Source organism: Talpa occidentalis, unplaced genomic scaffold, assembly GCF_014898055.3.
Source record: "Talpa occidentalis isolate TD23 unplaced genomic scaffold, MPIMG_talOcc4v2.1 talOcc4.17, whole genome shotgun sequence".
In the NCBI taxonomy this organism is placed as follows: domain Eukaryota; kingdom Metazoa; phylum Chordata; class Mammalia; order Eulipotyphla; family Talpidae; genus Talpa; species Talpa occidentalis.
The window spans coordinates 33,961,511-33,976,552 of record NW_023601754.1 but is presented as its reverse complement, the minus strand read 5'-3'; the positions used below and the strand labels follow the sequence as shown (position 1 = coordinate 33,976,552).

The window sequence follows — 15,042 nt, the reverse complement described above, 5'->3', positions numbered from 1 at the left end:
CCAATTAGTCAACAATTTACAAGTGCACATAATGAAGTAGGACTTTTTTTAAACATAGAGAGACTTAATCTGCTATACCCATGCAGCCCCAGAGTTCTATAAATATCTGTAGAATCATCGTTTAGCAGATGAGAGATATTAAGTGTGGGCTGAGCTGTTCACTTTATGAACCTTCAGACTCATTAAATAACCTATGAAACTTAAGCATCTTCTAAAATTCTGTAAGAACTTCTTAAAGTTCTTAAGTTTCAAATGTAGGTCATATAGGGATGGTGTTTAGTGGAAATCTCTTGTTCATTGTATGGTTGTTTGTGTGTGCATTATGGTAGGTGGTAGAATATTAGTGGAGTGTCCTGAATGGTGATCTCCCAAAAGACATTTCCACATACCATTCTTTGGAAGCTGGAATGTCCCCTTACTTAGAAAAGGGTCTTTGCAGATGTAATTAAATTAAGAATCTTGAGATGAGGACCTGGGGTTACCTGGAAAGTCCTACATCCAATAACATGTGTCCTAATAAGACTGAGGCAGAGCAAAATTTGACACAGAAAAAAGGAAGCGATAATGTGATCACAGAGACACTGGCAGATGTGGCCATTAGTCATGAAATGCCCACAGCCAGCAGAAACTGAAAGAGACCAAGAATGTATGTTCCCCCCGAGCTTCTTGATTTCAGACTTTTGGCCTCCAGAACTACAGCAGAATACATTTTTGTTGTTTTAAGTCTCCAAGTTTGTAGTAATTTATTATGGCAGCACTAGGAAACTAATCAATCAGAAAATCAGATTAAATATGATTTACAGAGGCAGGGAAGGGCCTACTTATTTTATTATTTTAATTTACATATGAGGAACAGGGTTTCTGAAAGATAAAGTGATTTGCTTAAGATAACTCAGCTGGCAGCAAGTCCAATGTATTTCCTATACTCTTTCTGCCATCTTAACAAAAGTCATGTCAGAAAACAAGGCAACGTTGGTTGTAAGAAGGTGATGTTAAAGCTCAAGGATAGGGGCCTCCCTGGTGGCGCAAGGGGTTAAGCACCACACTATGAAGCAATCCACAGCCTCTGCAGCAAGAGTTCTATACCTGGCCGGCCAGGGAGGTATCCACATGGCACAGCAGACCTCTCCTGTCTCGCCTGCTGCTCCCCTCAGCAGTGTATTTCTGTCAGTCTGCTGTTCTGTTCCCCACTCTTTCTCTGGTGAATCCTCTCACCCTCTGCATCTCTGGCCTGCACCCTAGATCTTGTATGCATAATAAATAATTTTAAAAAAAAAAGCTCAAGGATAAGATATGAGAATGCATATGGAAGGAGGTTTTTCCATGCCAAAACACTTTATCAGAGACAAGTTACAAACTAAGTGGACAAGGACATTGGTAGACAGTAATACAGCATTTTGGACATGTTGTAATATGGTCAATATAACTATAGATCTAAATCCTATACTTTGAGAATCAAGATAACATAATGTAGCATAATGTGGGATCACAAAGTAAATCATCCCATACCACTCTGGGTTCTTCCAGGCTGGCAGATAATCAAATAAGCATCAAACAGATTGATGTGAGAAAAAGTCAGAGAAGTTTATAATAATACATACAGCTCCTGTATATGTGGGAGAGACCCAACTTGACTAACTCCTCCATGCGGCTTTAGAAGCCATCTTAAATAGCTTAGCTAAAACAGTGAGGTGGGGGAGTAAAGGAAAAGAGATAAGATTAGGTCTTCCTGGGAAAGGCCCTTACAGAGAAAAGTTTATATATAAACATCAAAGCAACTTTCATCCAGTTTCAGAATTTCTCCTGTGAAATAACCCTCTTACTTTGTCTATACAAGTTTTGGGGTGGCAAATTTTTGCTTCCCTATCAAGGTTAAAAAAAAAAAAGAAGAGTTGGGCCTCCCCGGTGGTGCAGCGGTTGAGCGCTGGGTTGCGAAGCTACCCGCAGCCTCTGCAGTGCCGGTTCGATCCCGGGCCGCCAGTGAGGGTCCCACATGGTGCGACAGACCTCTCCTGCCGTGTCCGCTGCTCCCCTCAGCAGTGTATTTCGTCAGTCTGCCTGTTCTGCTCCCTGCTCTGGCTCTGGTGAATTCTCTTACCCTCCCACGCTTCTGACTGTACCCAGTGCTTGTATAAATAAATAAATAAATCTTTTAAAAAAAGAAGAAGAAGATTTGATTGGTGCCAATAAATTTAAACTATTTTTTGGCTGTACCTAATTGGTTAACAATTCTCTAGAAAACATGAAAATGGAACTGACTGATTCTACCCACTTGATAAATGTCCATAATTGGGAGGTTTTTTTTTTTCCTTTTTTGAAATATTTTTTGAGTTAATCCTGGTCTACATCATTGTTTCCATAATAAAAGTGAGCAGTTCTTGTTATACTGATGACTTCTCCAACAATTATTTACTTGACTGTTTCTTGAAAGAATTGCTCTAGGCTCAGCCCAAAGGTGTTTTACTAAGTTCAGAGGTCTTTGACCTAGTCCAAAGGAGACAGGTGAAGCAATTTTTCTGTAATATATCACTGCCTCCATTTAAAAAATGGCTTCACTTACAGTTTTCATAGTCACTATTTAGGTGTCTATGTTAAGGTTTTATTAATCTTTGTTGAAAGAACAAATGAATGAGTAGGTGAATGAAGAAATGATTACTGATCTTCAGGAACTGTTGGAGTAGCCCAGGGCAACTGAGCCTTGAGTTCTCTCTACCCTCAGGGTAGCTGGTTAACCTCCCAGGCTAGGCACAAACTATGCCTTCCCCACCGATGTCCTGAACAAGGAGGATGCTAGGAAGGGGGCGGAGCTGAGTGCCTATTTTCAGACCCTTTAATAGAGACCCATACACATGGCCTCACTGTCTTTGTCACTGGAACTGCTATGAACAGCTTTGGGGACCAGATGTCCCACAGCTGCCATCCTGGTAATGCCAGGCCTTGGTAAGACTTTGCCCCAGGGTAACACAGTCAGTCCCAACTCTGGAGTTAGCAAGCCTTGCTACCCGCTTCCTGCTCCTGTAACAGCAGCTCCCAGGATAATGGACATTCTCCCTCTGCTTCCGCCCTGCTAGTAGTTCCTCTATCTTCATCCTATTTGTTGCAATAATTTTTATTTCTGCCTCAAAGAACTTATTGTTTTGCATTTGCATATGTGTCTTTGTGGCCAGACCCAGAACTGGTGAGATATGTTCTGACTAGATCAGGTTTTAGACCCTGTGCCCAGCAAGAGTATAACAGGGTGGTCCCCAGGAAAAGGGGAAGTTCCAGGTTCCCTGCCCCACCCAAGGGAGGGTGGAGCTGAGCAGGAAAGACAAGAAGCTAGAGAAGAGACTGAGGAAGGAAGGAAGCTGGATGGAGCTGGAAGGAGACCTGGAGGAGGTGCATGGAGTAGAGAGACACGTGAAGAAACTGCACTTGTCTTTTTGGTCCTGGACTGGGTGACACAGAAGTGGGTGAGAGACCCGTGGGGAGGTGACAATGGCAGCTTTTATCTTGGTTTTGATTTTGCTCTTTTCCTTCCAAACTTGTCTAGCTGTTTCTGATCCTTTTCTGTGGGTCCCCAGCAGAAGGTGCTTTAGACTTGTGGCAGCTTTCGGGCCTTGCTCTGGGCTAATCCCATTTGGGTGGAATTTTACCCAGGAGGGGACGGGTAACTGTGGGCGCTTGATTTAGAAACTGCATTCTTTGTCTTTTCTGTATTGTTTACTAATTGTAAACAATTAGTCAATGAACTAAAGTTCATTTCCATTAAAGTCATACGTTTTGTGTTGATGCAGGGGATGGCAGAAACTACTTAGAGCAGGCAGGTTTGGGGGCTCTGATGTGCCCTTCTACCTGCCCTGTAACAAGGAAACTTCTTTTTTTTTTTTATGTTCTGGTGTTTTTTTATTTTTTACATCATTGTTCATTTTTAAACAATATTTGTTTCCCACCATGCCCTCAGGTGTAGTCCCCATAGTTTCCTTCACCAATGCACCTGTGCACCATCACCTCAGTCCCCTGTGCTCCTACCTCCCTCTCCCACCTCCTCCCCTGCAGGATGTCTCTGATTTATAATTGTCCGCTTTTGCTTTGTTGTGTTTTGTACTGTTACTATTTTTTTGCACTGATGTCTTATTTGGTTCCCTTATATTCCTGCTATAAGTGAAACCATCTGATATTTTTCTTTTTCCTTTTGGCTTATTTCACTGAGCATAATTTCTTCTAGTTTCATCCATGTTGCTGCAAATGGCATGAGTTTATCTTTTTTGATTGCTGAATAATAATCCATTGTGTATATATATATATATGCCACATCTTCTTGATCCAGTCATCTATTTTTGGGCATTTGGGTGGTTTCCAGGTTTTACCTATTGTAAATGGTGCTGCAATAAACATAGGTGTGCAGGTGCTCTTTTGAATCAATGTTTTTTTGTCCTTTGGGTAGATCCCTAGGAGTGGAATTGCTGGATCGGATGGTAGCTCCACCTTTAGCAGGTTGAGGATTCTCCACACAGCTTTCCATAGTGGTTGGACCAGTTTGCACTCCCACCAGCAATGCAGGAGAGTTCCTTTTTCACCACATCCTCGCCAACATTTGTTGTTGCTTGTTTTTTTGATATGTGCCATTCTTACTGGTGTAAGGTGGTATCTCAGTGTGGTTTTGATTTGCATTTCCCTGATGATAAGGGATGTTGAACATTTTTCATATGACTGTTGGCCATTTGCATTTCCTCTTTGGAGAAATGCCTTTTGAGTTCTTCTACCCATTTCTTGACTGGATTGTTTATTTTGTTTTTGTTGAGTCATGTGAGTTCTTTGCATATCTTTCTGATCAGTCCCTTATCAATTGCCTGGAGTGCAAAGATTTTTTTTCCCAATCAGTGGGGTGTCTCTCCTTTTTGGTTAATGTCTCTTTTGCTGTGCAGAAGCTTTTCAGTTTGATGAAATCCAAGGTGTTTATCTTTTCCTTGACTTTCTTTGCTTTGGGTGATGAGTCTTTAAAGATGTTATTGCGATGTATGTCTTGTATACATCGATGTATGTCTTGTATACATCGATGTACGTCTTGTATTGCGGTGTATGTCTTTACCTACATTTTCTTCTAAATATTTTATGATTTCAGGTCTTATGTCCAGTTCTTTTATCTATTTTGAGTTGACTTTTGTGTACGGTGAGAGGTAGTGGTCTAGTTTCATTTTTTTGCTTGTGGTGGTCCAGTTTTCCCAGCACAATTTATTGAACAAACTGTTCATGTTCCATTGTGTATTCTTAGCTCCTTTGTCAAAGATCAGTTTTCCATATAAGTGTGGTTTTATTTCTGGGCTCTCTATTTGGTTCTGTTGGTCTGTGTGTCTGTTTTGTTCCAATACCAAACTGTTTTAATTATTGTGGCTTCAACAAGAGAACTTCTGACCCAGAAGTAGTGAGAACATAGAATATAACTAGTAAAAAGATCAATCAGCTGATGATCCATTCTGTAATTGTGGTCTGTTGTTTTGTCTCTGCCCCCATACCCTGTGGTCCAGTGTGCTATCTGTACCTGATTTAATATCTATTATCATAGATACAGAGAGCAAAGGCCTTAATCAAGGAATGGAAAGCAACATAGTTATAGAGGAATTGGCTGGTTTATTAATGGGGAGGGAGAGAGGTGCAGACAATGGAATACCCTTTCCTCCCTGCTCTGTCATGTTTTTGTTCTGTAGCATTGTGTCCTGAGCATTTTCCTCCAACCTCTTTATGATCTATTTGTATCTGATTTGAAGTACCAGACAAAATTTCTCTCTGAAATTTTAGCCCTATTCCTCCTCTACCTACCAATTAAGCATATTCACCTTTGTCTTTTTTTTTTGAAGATTTATTTATTTATGCATACAAGAACTGGGGTACAGGCCAGAGGTGCGGGGTGAGAGGATTCACCAGAGACAGAGTGGGGAGCAGGACAGGCAGATCTACTGAGGTACACTGCTGAGGGGAACAGCGCGATACAGGAGATGTCTGCTGTGCCATGTGGGTCACCTCCCTGCCTGGGGATCGAACTTGTGCTGCAGTAGTTGTGGATAGCTTCATGGTGCTGTGCTCAACCCCCTGTGCCTCCAGGAAGGCTCTCACCTTTATCTTTAGTAGCACCATTCAGTCTTTCAATAACGGAAGTAATAATATTCAACCCTGATTCTTCCCTATCTCCACAAGTTTTTTTCGTGGTTATATATCTTGCATCATTTCTGAGACTCTATGATTTCATACACCTCTCCCCTTCATCCAATAATCTCACTTCTTCCTATTCATTGTAGGGAAGTCCTATCATCCTTAGTAGTAGCTGCAATGCACTACTTTTGTGAGGAGGCGATAGAAATAAACAGTCTAAGGATTTTAGAGTATCACACTCAGAGCTGTCATGGAAATGTGATTATAAAGTAAGCCAAAAGTAAATTAACAGTATTAATTGGTTTGTTGAATAAATATATCTAGACATCACACTGCATGAGTGAGTCCGTGTGTAACAAGAGACTTGAAATCAGAAGCACTTCCTTGAGAACTCCACAATGAACCGAACCCTCTGAAACAGGAAGCAAGGAGAGATGCATACATCACACACCTTACATTTATGACTATTAATTTTAAGAATAAACTATTATATACTAGGCTCTGATGCAGCTAATGCAGCTTGACATTCCAAATTGAAAGCCCATTTAGTTATTACTTGTATCATCTGAGCACATTTTCACACAAACAGAAGTCAAGGGAAACATTCAGATAAAAAAATACCTGAGCATATTAAAATGCATATTCTTAGATTTTACCTTAAATTAACTAAATACGGAGTTCTGGGGGTAGGCCCTGGACATCTGCATTTCAAATACTTGTGTTTACATTAAAATCTAGGATGCCTGAGAGCCAGTCTAGCCTATTTCATTGCTTCCCTTAGGTGTGAGCAGTGGTTACTGACTTGGCACAAGCCCTCAGAGGTGCCACTGGGGAAGTGATTATGCTCCAGGTTCTGTAATCCAGCAGGGGTAGCAGCTGATGGCAATTTTCCTGCATAATTCCTTCCTTCCTGTTCTGGTGGTAAAATAGCTACTAAAGAAGGAGGGAAATGATGCAAGAAAATGTGGCATCCTACAGTGAGCTGAAGTCCAGTGTTTGTCCTTGAATCATTTTAAAGTTTAATATATTATATTAAAACAGCTTGGCTAAACATATATCTCTGGGCCGAAGTTTTAATGTACAGTGAAGGCAAGAGGAGGGAAGGCAGTTATGTGATAAAATTATCATTCAAGCAGTGGTCACATTATCATTCCTTCCAGGTTGCTGAGGATGGCACAGGCTTAAGAATCTTAAAACCCATATTCTTTATAGTATTGGAAAAAGTACTGTTTTGATCATACAAAAATGACTTTACATTAAAGGTCAAGCTGATTTGCTTTTCCTCAAATTCACCCACATATTAACAGGTTAAAATACAGATGAAAAGAGCAGAAATAAAATGATTGGAAAAAAGATACCTGTGTAGGTCACCCTTACGATTGAAATAGAAATCACATCTAACTCATTCAAACTCTTTTTATTGAAAATGTAATCTGATAAAATTCCCTATTGTTATACACTATAGAGAAATCTGAATACATTTTGAAGTCATGCATGATTTCATTTTAATACTTTCTTTTAAAATAAAAGGGATTTTTTGGATGAGTTTTTAAAAATATTCTCAAGATGTTATTGATTTTTCAAGCCTGTCAGGCCCCATTGATGGAGATGTGTGGTATTTCCTGGCACTGGGCAGCCATATGAAGATCACTATTATCAAATTATTTTGGAATTATAAGAATTAGGCTTAACACACAGAAGTTAAGGAAAGTTTTTCCCTTTTCAATATTCTATTTCCGAAATAGCTTATATTAAGTGTAATTTCTTTAGGTTGTATATTTCAGAATGCTTCTGAATACCAGATTAGATAATGTTCAAGCACATATTAGATAATGTATTTGCATTCCAATTTCATTGCTTATATAGTTGCATGTTTAAATAATTTCCCTAAGGCTATAGCAGGTACTCTTATTGTGCCCAAATTATTAATTAAGGACCTGAGGGTCAGAAGGTCTTGGAGAAATTTTTTCCATTTAATGTATTTTTGCAGGGTGTGCCATTTGCACAGTATTTAATAGAAGAAAATAAAAGCAAAGTACTTAATAAAACAAACTAATTTATTATTAATAAATGTAAGGTTATCGATTACCTTCGCTTTGAAATAAAACTGAGCAGCAATCTTTTTAGAATATTTGAATCTCATTCTTTAAATGAAATTCTATTTGAAAGCCTCAAAGTTGGAATATGAAATTACTTGTAAAGTAAAATATGCAGTTCAAAGAACATTTTTGTTAAGAAATAGAGTAAGACTTTTCAAGATACACAATGAAGAAGAGCTCTCAGAATGGAAAAAAATGCCATTCTTATATATAGATGCAATATGTTTCCAAGGAGACAGTCCTCCAAAAACAGTATCAACCTATCAGTCAATGATTTATCCAGATATTGATTTAAAACTTTATATTAATCAAAGGCTAGTCCATGTGAACTCACACTTTCCTACATCATCTAAGAAAAAGTTAAGAACTGCTAGGAAAATGCTATACTCTAAACCAGGTTTAGAAAACTTTCCATAAGATGATGATTCACAGAAAGCGTGGGATGGGGGCCTCCCTGGTGGCACAGGCGGTTGAGTAGCTGTCCACAGCCTCTGCAGCACATGTTCGATCCCACTGGCCAGCGAGAATCCCACATGGTGTGACAGACCTCTCCTGTCTCACCTGCTGCTCCCCTTAGCAGTGTATTTCAGTAGATCTGCCTGTTCTGTTCCCCACTCTGTCTCTGGTGAATCCTCTCACCCTCCTACACATCTGGCCTGTACCCAGGTTCTTGTATAAATAAATAAATCTTAAAAAAAAAAAGAAAGAAAGCATGGCATGAACCTGATACCTGTCCAGTATCTAATATTAGATCATGCACATAGTAGGTGCTGTTAAATTGCATAGCTTTCCTATTTTATCTTAAAGTTTCAACATTTTTAGGTCAAGATCATTGACATCATTTGATAGATTTCTATCTCTATTTTTGTCTAGAAGCCTCTTTTTCTTTCCTCAAAGAATTTTCACATATATGTATCTCTAGTGGATAGGGAGATTTGAGAGTCCTTTAGGAAATTTTATCCATGTCACTTTTGGATGTATTTCATTCATAAGAAGAGAACTACTTTTTTCTTTAAAATAGTCTGGTTCATGTCAATTTTTCTTCTTTCAACTCTGAAGCAAGTCTGATATAAGATGAATACATAACATTCCTAATTTCACATTGAATACTTATTTTGTATAATTACTTGACATTTGGCTCTAGATTTGCTGGGTTATTTTTGTTGTTGTAGTAAATATTTTACCAAGCAACTCTGGCAAATGTATTCATTTGCATAACACAGTTAGTCTTTTACTAAGGAGTATTTAACATCACCCACTGGATTTGTTCTTTGTTGTCTTTGGAATAAATTTGGGGCCCATTCTACAACTTTGCCAGTGAGTTTTAATGACAAGAGATGTCTCATTTTGATATTTTAAAAGTTATATTTGATGTAATTTGAAAACTGCCAATTTGAGCAAAGTCTACACAGAGGATGACACTTTACTGAGCCAAGAGATGGAGTCTTGGCAATGGTGAAATGGCTGGAATTTTCAGGAGCAAGTAACAGGAAAGAGGAATTTATGCAGAAAAATTTCTGGAGAAATATGATTAAGGTTCTTCTTGATTCCTTGGTTGATTATCAAGTAACATATGCATTGGCTGAGTCCCCAAGAAATCTGAAAAGAGCTATGAAGATGGAAAATCTACCCTAGAGCTGTAACTTGAGCAACTAACATAGTGATCACAGGATTTGAAAATACTTTATTGTTAATCAGAGTGGAGAGACCTAGTTGGACAAAAGTCACTCAGAGGAAAAAATCAGAAAATATATATCCTGCAAGCTGGAATAAACTAATCCTATGAAAGAGGCTATTCTAGATATGCTCTAGATTTAAAGAACCAAGCCTCAAACAGACCAGGCTGGTCTGAAAACTTGCTGCCAAATATAAATCAAGGTAAGTTTTCACTTATAGGAGGAATATAGGGAAACCAAACAAGGGATGAGGAAAAAAAGAAAAAGAAAAATTAGCAGGAAACCATAAATTGGAGAGATTCAGCAGGGGAGAGGGAGAAGAGGGATTAAAAAGGGAGTGGGAAGAGCAGAAGAGACTATGGTGATGGTGTGTGGGTAAACTGGTAGTGGGAATTTTATAGGGATTACACCTGAGAGGAGAAAGCAAAAATTATACAAAAATGAACAATGATGGGGCCTCCCTAGTGGCACAAGTAGTTAAGATGCAGCTTGTGAAGGCGTCTGCAGCCTCTGCAGCACGAGTTCAATCCCCGGCCAGCCAGGGAGCTACCCATATGGCACAGCTGACCTCTCCTGTCTCACTCACTGCTCCCCTCAGCAGTGTACTTCCATCGATCTGCCTGCTCTGTTCCCCACTCTGTCTCTGGTGAATCCTCTCACTCCCAGCACCTCTGGCCTGTACCCCAGCTCTTGTACGCATAAATAAATAAATCTTCAAAAAAAATGAACAATGATGTAAAAAAATAGATCTAAATACATATAGATATATATATCTATATATGTATATATCTATATATCTCTATATAGACATATATATAGAGATATATAGATATATATCTGTACATATGTATTAAAAAATACATCCAGAGGGCCTCCCCGGTGGCACAGCGGTTGAGCGCTGGGTTGCAAAGCTGCCCGCAGCCTCTGCAGCACCAGATCGATCCCCAGCTGCTCCGCGGCCACCTGAGGAGGGTTCCACATGGCGGCAGACCTCTCCTGCCACCTGCTGCTCCCCTCAGCAGTGTGCTTCGGTCCTTCTGCCTGCTCTGCTCCCCGCTCTGGCTCTGGTGGATTCTCTCACCCTCCCGCGCTTCTGCCTGTACCCAGTGCTTGTATAAATAAATAAATAAAATAAAATAAAATAAAATAAATCTTTAAAAAAAATACATCCAGAAAAAAGTTATCAAATTCTAAATTATCAAAGAATTATCAAAATCTAATCACAACTAATAACATGGCATGTACACAATTACAAAATATGAATTAACAGAAATATATGATTGATAATCCAAAGGAAAAAATTTGCCTGTAGACCAATATAAAAAAAAGACAGACTTGGTGATAAACCACCAAAAAAAAATATAAAGGAGCTATTTTATATATGTATATATATATATATTCAATTGTTTAAAGGAAAACATAAAATAAAATTAAGAGAAATGGAAGATTCTTTAAATATCTTTAAATAAAGATGGACTGAATAAGTAAGAGATAACTGATTTGTGGCTTTACAACATATGTACCAAAAATGTAGAATAATTATAGCACAAAACATGACTCAGAAGAAATAGAACTATGTACATGTTTAATAATTTACGTCAAGCAGTATGCTAATATTTGAAGACTAACTTTGATAAGCTAACAATAAATAACAAAACTTACTAAAAACTAAATTAATAACAATAGTAATTATAATGAATGATAAGGCTATTGCTAATAAGTCAACAGATCACATAAATGGAACACACAAATAGTCCACAACCCTAAAGAAAAAACTTTACAAGAGACAGAAAAGAAAATGAGCAAATCAATAAATACAAACTGTAAGGTCATGGTAGAATTAAACCTAACAATGGCCAATATTACATCAAAAATAGAAAAAAATTCCTCAAAAAGACAGGCATTGTTATGGCTAGATTAAAACTTAATTAACTACTAGCTAACAAAAAACAAAACCTCACTTTAAATATAAAGTTATAAAGACAAGAGAAGTTTACAAGTAAATTGATAGAAAAGGGAAAGAATTTTCAAAATGTATGATAAAAGTTCATCATAAAATAGCTGGATTGGCTATATTAATATAAGGAAAGTGGAGTAGATATGTTAATATAAAACAAAATAAATCTCAGATCAGTGAAAATTAGCAGTGATGATCAAGGCTATTTCATAATAATGAAAAGTAAATTTCTCAAAAAGATATTTCTAAATGTATATGGTTGAATAATGTAACTTTAAAATACATAAAATAAGACAGATTTGAAAGGAGTACCAGACAACTCCACCATACTAATTAATAGTACAAATATAGAGGAAAAACAGTAAGGATAGAATACTTTAACCTAACAGTTACAATTTATTAACTCATTTAACTTAGTTGTTATTTATAAAAACTCCATCTAACAACAGGAGAAAGCATATTCTTTTCAAATATACAGGGAATATTTACCAAGATAGATTGATAGATTCTGAGCCATAAAAAATGTCTTAATACAAAAGCTTTGAAATATACAAAATATGTTCCCTGATACAAGATAATCAAATTAGAATGCAGTAACAAAAAATACAATCAGAACATCACCAAATCCTGCAAATAATACAATATGCTTCCAAATAAACCATGGGTCAAAAAGAGAGAAATTAGAATATTTTTGAAACTGAAAAAGACCACAATCACAGACAATTAAATTTGGGGGGTGGCACTAAAAAACTAAGAGAAATGTAGTATTAGATGCTTCTATTAGACCGAGATGTACATAAATACAATGATCCAAACTTCCTTTAATTAAGCCCAACATATAGAGATGTAAGAATTTAACAAAGATATGAATATCAGAGAAATAGTGAATAAACAATGTACAATTCATGAATGAATTTAAATATTGTTTACTGGAAAAGATCAATGGAAGTTATAAAACCTTCACTAAGCTACTCAGAAAAAAAATAGAGAAGATGTATATTACCAACTCCAGGTATGAAGTAAGGCGGTGATATAAAACAAATTCATAACAGTGGATTCTGCAAGCCAGATGAATTGCACAAAATCCTTGGCATTCACAAAATGTCAAAGCTGCCTCAAGAAGGAATAGAAATTCTGAATAGACCTATACCAATTAAAGAAGCTATACTAGAAAATGCAGTCCCAGATGGCATCACTAGTGAATTCTACCACACATTTTGGGAAAATATTATACTAATGCTACACAAAATCTTTCATAAAATAGAAAAGGAGAAAACACATTGGCCAATTCAGTTTATGAGGCTATCATAACCCTGTTACCCGAACCAAGCAAAATCAACACAAACACCCCCAGAGACCCTGTGTACATCAGTGTGCCCCGTGGTATCCACCAAATATTTCATAGCCAGTTCTTTCAAGGTGGAGGGAAAGACCTGATTTATAGCACTGACCAATTTCTGGGGTGTGGATATTTGAATTATGGTTATTTTCAAATAAACTCCTCCATATAACAAGCTCCCTCGAATTCTTGAAATCTTAAAAATTATATCTCATGAGCCACTTACAAATGAGCACTAGCAGACCACCAGGTATATTTTATTTACACGCATATAAAAGTTTTTAATGAAATTTTAACCATTTGAATCCAGCAATATATAAAAATGATAGTAACACCACCTACTAGTGCTTATCTCTGGAATACAGGTTTTTTCCATTTAAACTAAAAAGTAATTACTAGATTAGTAGAATAGGAGAAAACCCACATGATTGCTTCAAAAGCTGAATTCAATAACATTTAATTCAATTATGATATCAATTATCAGCAAGTTTTGAGTAGATGTCTCGCCATGATGAAGGTCACCCACAAAAACTTACAGTTCACATTATACTTAGTGTTAAAAATTTTTAATATTTTCCCCAACCATCAATAACAAGCAGGGCTGTATTCTCAACTCTTATTTTCAACTTCTTGCCACAGACACCAGCTAGAATAATACTACAAGGAAAAATAAATCAACACATACAGATTACTTTACTCACTGACAACATATTACTGCACAAAATGTGTCTACTACATCCATCATTTCAAAAAGGTCCCTCATTGCCTTGTCTAGGTGTGTGCAAGGGATTGACTATAGAGATGAGGAAATTTTGTGGGGTGATGGATATGAGGTATAAAAAGACATTATTGAAGGTCTATGCTACCTCAATGAAGATGACTTTAAAAATCTCCCCAATCATTTCATTTAAAACAATTGTTCTTCTCTAGGCTTCGTTTTGCTTCAGAATTGAAAATTAGCCTCCAAAAAATGGGATATTTCATTGCTTTCTTTCTCTAAACTTCTATTTCCTTTTTCAGCAAGGTATCTGCTCTGCTTGATATTGACCTTGCCCTGGTGTCTCAGGAAACATGGATCAAGGAAAAGGGCATGTCTTGAATGGTTGCTATAGCTACCTGCTGTCACTCATGCTCTGGAGGGAGAAGACACCATCATTTATTGCAACTTTTCAAGTCTTCCTTAGAGATGTCTCAAAGACTAGCTCTACCTTTAACTCATTTGATGTAAAAGGTGCCTACCCTAACTCAGCTCTTCTGCTTATCCAGTGTTACTCCCTCTGCCCTTTTAGGATCAGGGCTTCTTTAAAGATGATTCTACATTGAGCTACCACTTTGCACAAATTAGAAAATGGTGCTGCATCTCAGTGGATAAATTGTTAACAACCCCAATCCTGGAAAATTATAATAAATGTGTCTGGTGTTTGGGAAATATCAGTTATTGCCCTGATACCAGAACAATTCCAGACACAGTCTCCTCCTGATCACCCTGTTACTATGGATCAAACTGCAGTCTATTTTCAACACTATTAACTTTGCTCTATGACAAGGCAGAGACAGGTTTAGCTATTCACTTTTATTTTTTGAGTTATGGTTCAAATATCAGTTCCTTTGCTCCTGAATCTCCAGGGCAGACATCAATATTTTCTAATGGCACTCTGAGCTCTCCTACTCTCAAATTACAGAGACATACCTTCGAACTCACCCCCTGGCAACTAGAAAAATCCTTGACAGAAACCAAGCCTTATCAGTGGCTTCTTTATCTTCAACAACTTTTGTCATTCAGAAATGACTTATAAACTAATGTTGACAGAGTTGGTTTCTGGACTTTTGAAATTCTTCCAC

At 37.4% G+C, this 15,042-nt stretch overlaps 1 protein-coding gene across 4 annotated transcripts in view; it reads right to left on the bottom strand.

Annotated features, from left to right (window-relative positions):
* CDH8 (cadherin 8) overlaps nt 1–15,042 on the bottom strand; it is a 376,083-nt gene that overhangs the window by 11,823 nt on the left and 349,218 nt on the right. The window lies entirely within an intron of this gene.